This window comes from Strongylocentrotus purpuratus, unplaced genomic scaffold, assembly GCF_000002235.5.
Source record: "Strongylocentrotus purpuratus isolate Spur 01 unplaced genomic scaffold, Spur_5.0 spur5_scaffold_3, whole genome shotgun sequence".
NCBI classification, from domain to species: Eukaryota; Metazoa; Echinodermata; class Echinoidea; order Camarodonta; family Strongylocentrotidae; genus Strongylocentrotus; species Strongylocentrotus purpuratus.
In genome coordinates, this window is record NW_022145609.1 from 31,003,757 (window position 1) to 31,020,438 (window position 16,682).

Consider the following 16,682-nt stretch of genomic DNA (forward strand, 5'->3'; position numbering starts at 1 on the left):
GCACTATACACAGAAAGATGTATATGGAACTACCCTATATCTCTCACAGACCATGAGAGAAACAAATTTACCAAATATATGAATTAGTAGGTGGTTTCCCGGCAAATTTGTTATCATCATGTATTAGTCAAAACATATTCTTTCACATGATTGGTAATGAGAGCTTCCATTTCATTTTTTGAAATTGGGGCGTTTCCAATACTGGTCTTTACCTTTAAACACCATTTTGACCTTTGTATTTATAATTAACTTGTATAAAGCTGAGTGTATCAGTACATATTATTGGCATATATTTTTCTGTATTCTCTTGCAATGTACTTTTTTATACACCCATTTGTATAAAAACAAATGATTTAACCAGGCCTGTTTTTGTTTTTAAATTTTGGAAGGTAGAAATTATTATAAATTTACGCTTTTATATTCTGTTCATTACAAACGTTCTCGAAACGATTGTCCTAACGCAAAATTATCTCAATATCACTTAATGAAATTAGTGTATAAATAATGATGCAATGATGAAGGACAAAGGCAACAACATAATTGTACAGAGTGTGATTTTTTACAAGAGTTATATTGAATGCCTGTACTTAAAATAATTACGTTGTCGTTTAAGAAAGAGTATGAGTATAGAGGGAAAAGCGGATATTAGTGAACTAGTGAATGATTGAGGAGATGGGCGAAAGATAGAAAGATTATGAGACACAGAAAGAACACAAGAGCGAAGGAAGAAAAGAATGAATGAATGAACGAATCTATAACTTAATAAATGCATGAATGTATAAATGAATCGATAAATGAATAAAGGTAAGAAAGAACGTATGCCTGCAGGGGCAGTGATACCGAGGTTAGGAGTATGTTTCCCCCATGACAATCTTAAGGAGGATCTTTAGGTAATATTTTGGTGAAGTAGGTTATTATTGTTTTTAGAGCTTCATCGTTAGGTAATTATGGATATAAGAAGTTGACGTGTAGTAAGGTAGGATGTAAGGGTCATCTGAACATATTAATTTATGGACATCCACCCCCAGATAACCACCTCTAGTCAACTACCCCCTAGGACAAGTATCCCCTAGGGCAACCACCCTCTAGGACGACTACCCTGCGGGACAACTACCCCCGGATATCTACCTCCAGACAACTACCCCCTAGGAAAACTACCCCCTGACAACTACCCCCGGACAACTATCCCCTTGGACAACTACCCCCGGACAACTAACCCCAGGCAACTACCCCTACGACAACCATCCTCTAGGATAACTAACCCCCGAAAAACTATCCTAGGGGATAATTGTCCAGGGGTAGTTGTCCTAGGGGGTAGTTATCTGGGTGTTAGTTGTCCGGGGGTCATATGGAAAACTTTTAGCCCTAAACGCGCATAAAGGATTACAGCACTAAACAACCGCTTTCACGAAGAGAGAGCGCTCAAGTGCACTCTTGCGTGAAAGTACACTGATCGGACTAGTCCACTGCGACAAAGCGGGGGTGCGAGCGCTTGCTCTCGTTGACTACTTACTAACACTAACAAACTAGAATTAGAAATGAAACTCACCTAGTTAAATACATGCAAAATTACGGTAGACTACACCAGCAGTAGCCTATAATCTAGGCGGAGTGCCGAGCTTTTTTCTTTGCTGCTAGACTAACCCTAAGCAGAACGTCTGATACGGCGAGACTACGAACCGTGAGTCGCGAAGCGGCTCACCGACTATAATCACTGGTCTAGCTAATCAATATTCATATATATTCAAAATGGCGGATCTATGAATCATTCAACAGCCCTACCAAATAAGGTACACCTATGTTACGTTCGACCAATTAGATATAAGAAACCGCAACGAAAAATAGAAAATCACAGCACAAGGGGATTGCTTGGTATATTGCACTCTTTCCAAAACCAGTAGGTAATGCAACAAAAATATCCCTGCCGGCTTCAATAACGCTACGAATAGCGGATTCCTGCACTTCTCTGAATTTTCCATTAGGAATGCCTAGTTTGTTGGCCGCATATGATAAACTTTCTCGCAGAAGATCGTCGTCGCATGAACTACCCGCCATCTTGGATGAAGAAAATGACGTAATGTCACGTGATTTATAATATGCATATGCATAGACTCTTCTCCATACGTGTTTCTGATTGGTTGAGTTCATTTCGTATTCATGAGGTTTTTTCGTCCGAAAAACTGCCACGGATTCATGGTCGATAATAAAAAAAAACAACGACTAAAGCTAGACCAGTGATTATAGGCGGTGAGCCGCTTCGCGGTTCACGGTTCGTAGTCTCGCCGTATCAGACGTTCTGCTTAAGGTTAGTCTAGCAGCAAAGAAAAAAGCTCGGCAGTCCGCCTAGATTATAGGCTACACCAGCAGAGGCTTGCCATCACAGTGCAATGACCCATTCGGGTGCGCATGTATAGACATGATGCGGTCTCCGAGATTTTGAGCGCAACGCACACACTCTGTACGCACTGTACTGCGTTAAATACACACACTGACCTCAACAGCAATTGCACGGAAGCTATAACTGTGCATTGTTTTTACGGTACGGGTGCACTCGTTGTGAGTAGCTATAGCGCTACACTATCCCAGTCACCTTGGTTTACTATGAAAAGCTACTTTTTATTGGTTGGAAAATGGCAACCGTTTCCCCTCCACAAATGAAAACAATCGTTATACCAACGTAAAGGTGGGATGTCAAGGTTTCTGAATCCGTCCGAAGATTTTGTATACGTCACTCGTGTAAGATTTGCCGACTGGTTGACTGAGCGAAACCCGACAAAAAAGGGGGAAAACGGTGCAATCTCCATAGGCAGGCTGAAAAAGTCAAAACTTTTAGGGGAAAATGGCAACCGTTTCCCCTGAAAGAATAATCCCAAATTTAGTATTATTTTTAAGACGACATTTCAAATTATAAGAAACCGTCCGAAGATTTTTTTTTTAAATTTCCATTTTCCCGTAATACCAGCAATTATATCAAAACATGGCTTTTTGGTGTACGTTCCCCGTGCTTAACAGGATAAGCGACGAGGCGCAGAGCAGATGCGCGTAAGTTTTCCATATGGTTGTCCCGGGGGTAGTTGTCCCGGGGTGAAGTCGTCCTAGAGGGTGGTTGTCCTAGGTGGTAGTTTTCATAGGGGGCAGGGGTCCTGATACACTACTTTGCACACTCCAGAGCACTAAGTTAATCTGATCTTAGTATTCATACTTTTGTTTTTACTTGTAATGAGGTTTATGCACAGCTTCAAATCAAAACACGTTCAAGTGAGTGGGCATCCCTATCGAATCCCTTCAACCGCCGAGCCTTTAATTTCATCGCAACGTTAGCATGATTAGGTACCTGCCCCTGGGGCCACTCCCAATAAACAGAACACTAAAGAGTAACCTTTTTGGGAGTGTATTTTAAGTGATTTTAAAGTATAGTGCCTTTTGAACTAGATTTAAACGTTATCGACACGTGCTTTCATTTAAACAAAAAAGGTACTCCTGTTCACGTTTTCATCTAACCTAAAAACCACCAGTTTATCACGCGACTGGAGTAACGTGATTCCACTTACCTCTGTAAATCAAGTGTTTATGACCAAATAACCACTTGACCAAGCAACGAGTTTTTTTGTCCGTAACCGATGGTGGCGATAAATAGGTAATTATTTGGTCTTGTGAGCACCTTTATTGATTGGTTTCACAGGTTATCCAAGGTTGATGGTAATAATCACCTTACACCGGCTAATCGTCTTATTGTTCTGTCTGTGAATCTCTGGTTATATTAAATTAGTAATTCTGAGGTGTCTTACACACTTCTTTAAAAGGTTTCAAAGTTACCATAAATTTCTTGGTTATGATCACGTGGCTCAAGCTGATTACTAATCTAAGCTGTGAATACGTGATATGTAGGTGTGAAAATTAGTAATTATTAAGTGTTTTAAAACACCTTTTTAAATGGTAGTCAAAGTTGCCATAAGTTCCGCGGTGATGATCTCGTGACTCAAACGGATTATTAATCTAAGCTGGGCAAACGTGACGTTTAGGTGTGAAAAATTAGTAATTATTAGGTGTCTTAGATAAATGGTTTCATAGTTAACATAACTTCCTTGGTGATGATCACGTAGTTAAAACTGATTACTAATCTAAGCTGTGAATCCGTACTATTTAGGTGTGAAAAATTAGCCATTATTAGGTGTCTTAAAACACCTATTTAAATGGTAATCAAAGTTCCTTAAGTTCCGCAGTGATGATCTCGTGACTCGAACGGAATATTAATCTAAGCTGGGCATACGTGACTATTAGGTGTGAAAAATAAGTCATTATTAGGTGTCTTAAAACACCTATTTAAATGGTAGTCAAAGTTGCCATAAGTTCCGCGGTGATGATCTCGTGACTCAAACGGATTATTAATCTAAGCTGGGCATACGTGACTTTTAGGTGTGAAAAATTAGTCATTATTAGGTGTCTTAAAATACCTATTTAAATGGTAGTCAAAGTTGCCAGCAGTTCCGCGGTGATGATCTCGTGACTCAAACGGAATATTAATCTAAGCTGAGCATACGTGACTTTTAGGTGTGAAAAATTAGTAATTATTAGGTGTCTTAAAACACCTATTTAAATGGTAGTCAAAGTTGCCATAAGTTCCGCGGTGATGATCTCGTGACTCAAACGGATTATCAATCTAAGCTGGACATACGTGACTTTTAGCTGTGAAAAATTAGTCATGATTAGGTGTATCACCGCCAATCAGCTTACATTTTGACATGATGAAAGAGAATGCACTTGACAGTGATCGAAGTGATATTGGCCTCTGGCCATTATTAACGTTTGACGGAATAACGGAGCGACGAAGCACCTTGCTGATGACGAAAGAAGAGACGAATGCATGATAACACGAAAGGTACAAACTTCGTTACAAATGATTTTACGAATTTAGAAACTTAATTAATTTGTTAAAATCTCACAAAACTGTTAGTTAAACTAGAGTAGCCTATTTACTTTCTAACAACTAGGAGCTCAGTCTCTTAATCCAGAGGAGTGGAAATTCAATCTTTAAGAGTTATATTAGCAATCATTTCATTTGTAATTAAATCGACTCGAAAGTTGTCGCTAGCAAAAACTATTTTTGAGAATGGATCCCATTGTTTAAAACATGGATTTCTACTCCAAGGTGTAGTGATCGCTAAAATGGCTCATTTAAGTGTTAATGTCCACTCCTGTACATTATTCAAGTCTTTTGATGGGTTTGGTTTACAGACGAAGGGTAACGTTTTCAACCTGCATGCACACAAAATAAACAAGTAACTTGTAGCGATGTTGAGATTTAAACAAGAATCTTTTTCAAGAAAAGCAGAATAAGTAAACAATGAAAAAATAGTTCATCCAAGAGTGTTTTAATAATATAACATCATCTGGCAGAGTGACATAACAAATAATAAAAAAAAAAACACAATGAAAGCAACGCAATTGTACCACGTCCAGTTACCTATAATGAAAAAGTGATAGCAGGGTTGCATTATATTATGAAACGTATTTGTAATCATACAGAATCATGATCAGCTAATCAAACCAATTTATTACAGAGTTGCTTAATGCTGAAAAAGGGTTGCATCATCGCCAAGAGCGTAGTAATGTCATTGACAGTACAAGGCGTGTTCTTGTTGGCAGTAAGCCGACGAGAAGTACATGTAAATATTTCATAAAGATTCATTGTTCACTCAGTCGCTACGCTCCGTCGAATAAAAATTGAAAAAGCTATAAGCTCCATCTCCCCCACGCAAACGCAAATGCACACACACACACACACACACACGCACACACAGAATGTGTGGGTGTGTGTGATATGTATATATACATACACACATACTTACATACATTTATATTGCAAGTAATTTTTTTCTGAGCTTTTCGAACTTAGTAAGTGGTGCTTTTTTCAATTTTGAGGAAAGCTGATTTTGAATAAATTGTTGTCATTACTTGACAAAGGTTTATATCCGAAGATTCCTACATTTTATAACGATTGTTTTTCATATTTATTTCTCTTTTCCCAGGTTTCAAAATTCCATCACCCGACGTAGAACTCTCTGGGATATGTTTGCAGAAGGTTTATGAAAATAATATATGAATAACAGAATAACATTCACGAATGAATGGTGCTAGAATAGGTATAGTGTTAACATATGTTTCTTACATTTAAAGGCATCGTTTAACAATGTTAAATCTGAGATTCACGGTCCTGCGTGGTATTAGTGTCTGTGATATGGTGAAATATCGAAGCCCTAAAAAAAATGCGCTTCAAAATGATCTAAAAGTGCCTCAAAAAAGTAAAAAAATCTTTGAGTGACCGGTTTTACCATACTCATTTTCCCCAATAGACTGTAGTGTTATGAAAACCGTTTGGCAAACGGTTTTCAAAATTTGTAATTTCAATCATAAATATCTTGTTAATCAGACAGGTGGTCGGCTTGTAAAAGTCATGAGGTTTCTGACTGACCTAAAGGTTTATAATTATCATTGCAGCATGAGCTAAATCCAGGATTTTTTTTCATAATCTGAGACAAAGTTACCAAATCCCTTTAAGGGGAAGGTTGGAGTAAATAGTCAACAAAGAAATGGTTTATCATACTCAGAGTTTGCCTTCTATGATTTATCACGGGGTGATATTTAAACATCCGCCTTATTGCAGCAACAACGTATTGATATTGTGTGGATTTGTTGTGGTCTAGTGCATAATTATGGGAGACTTTAATCAACTTGACTTAACTACCTTGATTGCAAACATCAACTTCAAACAAGCCGTCAAGACGCCAACGAGAGAAAATAGGATCCTGGACAAGATAGTGACAAACTTCTCTGGTTTTTATGACCAACCACTCGTATGTCGTCCCTTAGGAGCCAGTGATCACAACACGGTGGTTTGGTCACCACTTGCCCCTCCTCGTTATAAAAATTCTATCATGAAACGAATAACAAGACCACTCAGAGATTCGGATAAGAGACTATTTGGGTCCTGGATAACAAGGTATGAATGGAGTTCGGTGATGGACAGTATTTCATCAGACGAACAGACTGAAGCATTCTATGACATTTTGAACTCCCAGATTGACCGTTTCCTGCCGACAAAAACGGTCAGAATGCACTGCCGTGACAAAAAATGGATTACCCCTGTCATCAAATCTTTGATCAAGGAAAGACAAGCCGCATTCAGTGGTGGTAATAAGGAACTTACCAGGAAACTTGCCAACTGCGTTAAAAAGGAAATAAGAAAAGCAAAGCAAAGAATGGTATAAACAAATCAAACTCATGACCAACATGAAAAATGCAAACTCCTATATAACTGTTCCTGGAGTTGACAGAGATGATACCGCCGTAATAGCAAACAGGATCAATGACTTCTTCAAGTCTGTTGCTAAGGATGTACCCGCCATGGATGCTGAGAACTTACCTGCATACTTACCTGACCCTTCTCCACCTCCCCGCATTCAACCTTGGGATGTTTACCAACAGCTTAAGAAGGTGAAGGTTGGGAAAGCAGTCGGTCCCGGTATGATACCTAGCCGAATCATCAAAGAATTTGCTTGTGAACTTAATATCCCATTGGCCCATATCTTTAGTATCTCACTTGCTGAAGGTGTCGTTCAAAAGATGTGGAAGAGAGCTGTAGTTGTTCCTGTCGCTAAAACCACCCCTGCATATATGTATCGACAAGCTCCATCCAATCTCCTTGACCAATAGTTTTGCGAAGGTATTTGAGGGTTTGTGTCTAAGTGGCTGATGCAGTACATCGGGTCGCAGCTAGTCCAGAATATGGCCTATTTAATTTTGATCTCCACCACACCAACGTAACGCTACATCTCCCTACTTACTTGCTCCCAGGCGATGATGGCGTGATCATTAAATTAGGACGCCAGGCTGGGCTGGTGAGCATAATTATGAGTTTGTTGATAACGCCATCTTCGACGGCTCGCATCAAGTGTGTAGGAAATTATAAAGGACCGGGCAGATTCTGGACTAGGTCGCAGCTCGACAATAAACAATTTGGTAATATAAAGGGATTAACAACGACGCACTGTCTAGTTGACCTATTGCACTGCCTTTATCAATACGCGGAGAAAAACAAGGCAGTATTCACTCTTGTGACAGATTTCCGCAAGGCGTTTGACCGCATAGACCACACGATTGCCATCCAAAAGATGATCTCAGTTGGTGTCAAACCTTCATTGATCCGCTGGATAGCTGATTTTCTTACAGAAAGGACTTAATGCGTACGCTACTGAGGTGTCAGATCATAGTTGTTGACTATGAAAGCAGGGGTACCTCAGGGAACCAAACTTGGACCGATTGTGTTCCCAATCTTCATCAACAATGCGCTACGTGATAGTAATATAGCATATTGGAAGTATGTTGATGATGTCACTGATGTTGACACGAGATTCGCTGGAGATCAGTCAATTCTATTGGAAGCAACACTTCAACATTTTGCAGAATGGTCTACGTCAAATGGAATGTCCCTTAACCCTGCTAAATGTGAAAGTATGCAGGTGTGTTTTATGAAAAAGCCTCCAACACCACTGTCACTGGAAATTTATCAGCATCCTCTAAAGCAATTCACGTCTGTCAAATTGTTAGGAGTCCATATCCGCTGTAATTTAATATGGAGTGATCATGTGGATTTCATGGTAAAACGTGCAAATGGAAGAATACACCTCATAAGGATCCTGAAAGGTCACGGACTGCCGATCGAAGATCTCTGTACCATCTACACTGGTTTCCTCAGACCCCTCGTAGAGTATGCCTCGCCGGTGTGGAATGGAGGCCTAACTAAAGAACAAGTAGATCGACTAGAAAGGGTGCAGAAAAGAACTCTGAAAATAATATTGGGACCTAATTACCAGTCATATGTGACAGCACTGAATTTAATGAATCTGTCTTTGGCTGACAGAAGGAAGGAACTGTGTTTGAGTTTTGCAGAGAAACTGATATTAAACGAGAAGGTATCTTACCTCATACCTCCTTGTAAGAACATTAAAAGCCTACGCAAATCAAATACCAGAGAACAGTTAAAATGTAAAACCAAACGATTTCGTAACAGTCCAGTTCCCTACCTTATTGACTTGCTTAATTCACAGTAGTGATCATGCACTTTGTCCACATTGGTATAACATGTAAACTTATCCCCATAGTGATGAGGTAGAGGTGCTGTAGAATTATTTTATTTTATGTGAAATAGTTTATAACTTTTTAACTGAGACGATTGTACAACCTTGATAATTGATTAATGAAAATTATAATATAATAAGGTAAATCAAGATTACCATTGTTAACTTTTGTAATGATTGAAACATACTTACCACATATTTATTACAAGAAAAATCTCAAAATTACCATATTTCATGTCTCTCATCTCTCATCATACCTACCGATCAATTTACAATATATGTTATCCATAACTCACCAATGAAAACTTCTAATGTAATCTATTAATTTTTACAACCATGTATTCTCTCTGTCGAAATTGTACTTTTTACCTCATTTTTCTATATGTCTGATATACACTCTCATCCTCAGCATTACCTTTTATATATAATACCTCTCTCTCTCTCTATCTCTCGCTTTGTCTCTCTTTCTCTCTCCCTCTCTCCCTTTCTCTCTTTCTCTCCCTCTCTGTCTGTCTCTATCTCACACTTTTCCTGGATCTCCCGTGCTGTCTGCACTATTATCCTCCCTACCTCTCTTCTATATTTCCCTCCAGCCCTATGATGATTGTGGAATAGAATGTTAAGCGAATTTTATGAATTGTATTAATTTGTATATATATGTGTACACTGCGTGATATGTATAATACGTTTTATGTTTGTATAAATATTTATGTTTTTACAATGTACAAAGTTCTGCAATTCAACCATCTGGCTGCAAATGAATTTTTAATCAAATCATTACCATTATAAGTCACCGGGCTTTGAACCACAGGGTGCCATGCGAACGGGGTTCGAATCCCTATCACAGTACAATGGCCTTTGACAAGACATTATTCTACATTTGCCACGTCACCTAACCCCGGTGGGGAAAATTGGTACCTGGCAGGAATTAGTTCTCAAAATGCTAAAGCACCAGTATGGCAGCCATGTGGGTTCTGATTTTGGGGCGCAAAGAGTGTCAAGTCTGAAGGACATGAGCGTTACACAAGAACACACTATTAGTAGTAGTAGTAGTACTATAAGAAGTAGTAGTAGTAGTAGTATTCGTAGTTTTGGTAGTAGTATTAATACCATTAGTAGAAGTGGTAATAGTTGTAAGAGTAGTATAAGTAGCAGTAAAAGTAGTAGTAGTAGTAGTAGTAGTAGTAATAATAATATACAAATATATATCTTGAGAGGGCCTCGGTGACTCCAATAGTACTATTGGAGTCAGCGAGGTCCATAGGTTTAACCAGTATCTCGAAAAGAAGGTAAGGTATATTCGTTATATATTATACATCCAAATTGTTTAATCAAGCAGAATAACTATACAGGTACTGCAGTAGTACAGCGCAGGGAATTATACTGCGGCTCAGCGTAGATTGTTAGGCGTGAGCGCCGTGACACTCCGGACTTGCCCGCTGGAGGCAATTGAAATCCTGTACGCTCGCTAAATTTTCAGCTACCAAATAGTAAGCCTACTCCAAAATGGTACTCCCAATTCCCAAATATAACTTTTTCAACCTTAAAATGGTTGACAAATTTCTGGTCACGGAAAGAGCTCACTACCGATCAAAAACCAAATAAACATGTAGTAGTAATATGATAATAGTAGTTGTAGTCGTAGTAATGATAGGAGTAGTTGTTGTAGTATATTAGTAGTAGTAGTAGTTGTTATTGTTGAAGTAGTAGAAGCAGTAGTAATACAAGTAGAAGTAGTATGAGAACTACTAGTACTAGTAGTAGGAGAAGAAGAAGTAGTAATAGCATATTATTAATATTAGTAATAATAGTAATAGTAGTAGTAGTAGTAGTAATAGCAGTAAAAGTAGTAGAATTAGTAGAAGTAATAATAATAGTAGTAGTAGTAGTAATAGTAGTCAAAGGAGAAGTAGTAGTAATAGTAGTAGTAGTAGTAGGCCTAGTAATAGTATAATTAGTAGTAATAGAAGTAGTAGAGAAGTAGAAGTTGTAATTGTAGTAACATTAGTAATAATAATAGTAGTAGTAGTAGTAGTAGTAGTAGTAGTAGTATTTGTAGTTGTTATAACAGTAGTAGTAGTAGTATCAGTAACTTTAGTAATCGTAGTAGTAATATTAGTAGAAGTAGGAACAGTAGTAGTTGTAGTAGCAGTGGAAATAGAAGTAGTAGTAGGTAGAATGTACGACACGATGTTATCACAGAATGATGTCACTTGAAGGTCATACGACACCTTGCAGCTTCACCCGAAATTTGGAGGGGAAAAAGGGGGAAAGAGATATAAGAGACACAAATAAAGAGCAAGTATGGAGAGGAGGAAATAGGGAACATGATAAGAAGACTCTTCGACACCGGATTGGTCAATTTGTATTTTATCCTCCGTGTACGACTACTGCCGCCCCCCACTCTATGTTTGGACCCGTGTTTATCCACATAATTTGCGACTTCAAAAAGCAATCAGTATATTTTATAACATTCTCACACTCATAAAGCTGATTAGATATTAATTTACACAGGTGTTTCCTAAAAGCTAAAACCCCCTAAACATTTTGCGCAATGATTTTCTTTTCCTCTCATATTTACGTCAATTTTATTTTTAGCATACTTTTGGTTAGTTTCAATTTCGATGAATTTTCTTGTACATACAGTTTGAGGAACGCTTTTATACAATCCAAAGGGATTTTTTGTTTCAGTTTGTGCTCGATGTGTCTCAAAAGGAGAATTTTAAAATCAAACAACAACTACACATGACACACCGAAAGGAGTTTTTCATTGTGTCAGATTACAGGTTTTATTTCTTAAAAAATGCTTGATTACTCCCGTGTCTCTTCCCGTTATGAATTAGAATTGAAATTAGTATGAATGAGTAATGGAAACAAAACAGCCAAGGTTGAATAGATGAATGGCTAGGTGCGAACCATGCTGCCATGCAAGAACGACTACATGATCAATGATAACAGATTGTACTCCCAATTAAATGCTGAACTAGGAAAAGGTGTGATTTGTACCAACTCGTACCGACTATATGAAAGTATCCTTTTTTCGAAAGTCAACATATAAAGTAGATATTGGCTGCTTGTATAGCGCTCAATTCTACCAGACACATGCCGGAATATGCTCAAGACATGCGGTTTTTATCTACAACAACTGAAACCTCTCCCAGGAAGCCTAACATTTGATATTTTATTTATATATATTTTCACTAGATTATGTGCTCATTTTCATATTCTAATTGTATATGAGAAGAATAAATAATATTAGACGTAGTGTTAGTACTATCATTATTATTAATGGTAGTAGTAATCGTAGCAGTAGTAGCAGTAGTACTGGTAGTAGAAGTAGCAGCAGTAATAGTAGTAGTATCAGTAGTAGTAGTAGTAGTAGTAGTAGTAGTAGTAGTAGAAGTAGTATCAGTAGTAGCACTTACGACACGATGTTATCAGAGAATAATATCAATTGATGGTGCTACGGGAGTAAGAGTGAGACTAGCCCCCCTCACCCGGAGTTTGTAAATATTCTAAAACCACTATGTATATTAAAAAACATTAAGGCATAATTGAATGCAATAATAAAATGCATTGTAAGTAAATAATCTTATGTTGCAAAGTACAATAAGTTTACAATTACCATGCACATAGAACATTAAAAGTATTTACAATTTTTATGTATTTGCCTGCATGCATATGATTATTTACTTACAATGCATTTTATGATTGCATTCAATTATGCCTTAATGTTTTTAATTTACATAGTGGTTTCAGAATATTTACAAATTAATAATATTTGCCTGGAATAGTATCATGACATGTATCTTGTTAAAGTACTTTGATGTATTATGTACATAGTTATGAACTGTAAAATTAAGGGATATCAGATTATGAGATGAAAATAGAGGAATGAATGCAATCTTGTTTACTGTTGTATTTTAAAGAAATCAGGCAGTCACCGACCCCTCCCATTATAAACTTGTGCAGACAAAAAAGATCCAGACAAAAATAGTTAATTCAAATGACGGGAAAATCCCTTCGGGTTACCCAAATTTATTATGAATTTGTAACACAAAAGTAACAGCCAAGGTTGAATAGATAAGTGGCAAGATGCGAATCACGCTGTCATGCAAGAACGACTACATGAAAAAGAAAAAAAAAATGTGTGATTCATACCATCTCGTACCGACTAAATGAAAATTTCGTACACACAATATTGTCATAACATGTTTTCTGACGCCCAAAGTTAAAAAAGATGACAGTTTCACTACCTATATGCAAATCCCCTTTTATATGTTGTAATGTTCGCAAATATATCACTTGGCGGTGGACAAGGGTATTGAAACTTCCTTAGGTCCATTTTTCCGAAAGTCAACATAGAAAGTAGATATTGGCTGTTTGTAAAGCGCTCATTTGCACTAGACACATGCCGCAGTAACTATGCTCAAGGTGTTCAATGTGCTATATTACTACCCCTGCTTAATCGCTGGATGAGCGAATTTCAGAGCACACAGCAATCAAGAAATTCCTACCTACCACTAATCCATTAAATCCCTTTTTTCATCTTGTATATAAAAAGGAAATATGTGTCTTTTGAAACTCAACCTGAATCTCCTACACCTGGCTTAAGAGAGTTAAAGGTAAGGTAATGCCGAAGGACATTAGTGCCACGATGGAGCTCTAACCTTCAACTTTCCTATCTCTAGTCAAGTGCTTAATACACAAGTAATACATGTTTGTGAGTGCATTAGTGAAAATGCAAGACTTGTCGAGTTTATTGTCCGTCTAATTGTGACTTAACCAAGTGCAGTGCATAACACAAATGCACGAGCTAACACTTGTTTTGTTTTATAAGATGGGTCTACAATTTGAGTATGAAGTCGAGAAATTGACGGTGGTTATCCCCGGTGCATATGGTAAAATTAATGCACGCAACCGTGATTCATTTTGACGCTTCTCACTGGCTACATTCTTGAACGCATTTTATAAGCCACTAGTATAATGTCTGTTGCACACAAAGCGTCATTAGGGACTTTTAGATTTGCGTGGACTGATAAGTGTGACGTCCATTGAAGGCAGTGCATTAAAAGGACGTCGACCGTAGCAATCCACATTATCTTCGTGCGAATCTAAAAGTCCCTATTGGTTTGACGTAGGTCTGGAAAGTCATATTTTTCTTTTACAATAAAGCAAATATTGTCTTATTGGAGCATGCGAGGAAACCAATTTTTTTCTGTGATCGATCACCGTTAAATTTATCAGGATGACGTCACTTCCTGTTGCTTTTAGGAAATTTCAGTCAAGTAATATTTTATTTGTTGTAAAGATACGTTTAGCTTGTATACCAAGTAGATAAAGATGGCATGCAACTCATATTACGGACGCGGTACGCATAAAAAAAGTAAAGATTTTTTAAAGACAAAAATCGCGAAAATTGGTTCGCGCAAAAAATATATCAGTTTTGGGTTGGATCAAAGCGTCGTTCGTCCACACACATGGGGAGAGTGTTAATCATATGGGTGCAATTTTCTTCAAATGGAGAAAATCAAGTGCAAACATTGAGACTCAAAAACAATAAAAAGAAAACAAAAACAGAACAAATCAACAAAAAAAAGTTGATTAATTACCACCAACTCAAAACCGGCTAGAGTCAGAAGTATACAAGTAGCGATCTAGATTTCTCTAGATTACATCGTTTATCTTCCTTTCTTTGTTTGTCTTAACAAGTTCGGGTGTTGAAAATGTAGGACCAAATCAGTTTAATTCCATGGTGGGTGTTGTTCTAAGAATGTATTGTTACGGAAATAATAGATACCGAACTTGTGTTGAATGGGAAATTCCCGTTTTTGCTTGAAACCACCCCCACCCTTCAATAATGCTGCCTCATCTTTAACAGAGCGGAAGATTTTTCTTTTCAAGCATTCGATGCGCTTCTCTTCGCAAAACCTGTATGCACAGGTTATACACCTGCTTCATTTGGGTTCCATGCTGCTCTCTAGATCGGATCAGTTAGTAAGTCCTCTTCGTAGATCTGCCCGAATCAGTTGCAAATCATTGAATTAAGGTAAGCTTTAAGGAAAAGTTGAGCTCTGGTCAAGGTGGAAAAAATAACCTAATAAATCATTCTCCTCATGTTAGTTTGGAAAAATATCAAAGGAGAAATGTCTCCTGAAAAGAGATGCTCTTCAAATGCCCTCATGATTGCAATATAACAAGCAATAGCTAAACGTTTGCACTAAATATTTGTGTGCACTAACTTTTACCCATTTCTGTATGCAGTGAGTATTATCTCTAGGATAACGAGTCAATTTGTTCTTCATTATTACCATTCCAAAACTTTATAGCATCAATTGTTTCATGTATGAATATGATCAGCCTATTTCCCTTTTGATTCCAGACAGTTTCTTTCACAACGCCCTTCCCATGACCAGAACTCAACTTTATTTTAGTTGCTATATCTATGCATTGGGATTGAAATTAAAAATGTACATTGGTGTAATTAAAAACATGGTTATTAGAAGACAGTATTTAAAAACTATAAAATTGATTGTGATTTGTAGAAAATGTCATTCTTCTTCGCACAGGGATTTTAACCAATATCATATCTAGTAATCCTTTTTAAAATTTAATAATTCCTATATACAAAAATGATGTTGGGAATGAAGTGAACAAGATTTCAAGGCCATTTTCATTAAAATTGTGTGATGTTTGAGTGATTTGTTTTCCCTTCCAGTAAATTTATCTATTATATTCCATGTTGATTTCAAATTGCCTTTCACTTTTTCGAGTTGTTGTGAATGATGTTTTCGCACGAATTTCTTATATTGTTGGTTAACACATTGCGGTATGTTTTATAAATATTAAGGTTTCGAGCCGATGGACTGCGAATAGATCATTTATGGAGTTGATTTATTTTCTTGATAGATGTCATTATTCCTTTAGTAATCCATTGTTTCTTCATGCCTTTCTGGGATGGTTTACTTTTTGTTAATGGATGTAAGAAAATAATCTTGCAGATAAGGAGTCATTTGCTTGCTCAGCATCTTTTATTTTATTCAGCTCTTCCCATTCTTCATTTATGAGGCTATTTTTGAAGTGTTAGATATTGACAAAATTTGCATTTCGATGCATTAAATTTTCAGCATCCTTGTTTTTAAAACGCGTTGTGAAAGTTTTTGTTTAAAGCATTTGTGAATATATTGCCTATAAAAGTAACAGAAGTTGCGTTTATTCAGGTTGGTTTATTGATTAGTGGATGTACTGCAGTAGTAGTCGTAGTTGTAAGAGAAGAAGCAGCAGTAATACTAGTAATAGTACTATTGGTAGTATATAGTAGTAGTAGTAGTAGTAGTAGGACTTTTAGTAGTAGTAGTAGTAGTAGTAGTAGTAAAATAGATAATAGTATTAGTATTAGTAGTAGTAGTAGTAGTACTAGTAGTAGTAGTAGTAGTAGTAGTAGTAGTAGTATTAATAATAGTGTTAATAGTATTAATAGTAGTAGTAGTAGTATTAATAGTAGTAGTAGTAGTAGTAGTAGTAGTAGTAGAAGTAGTAGTAGTA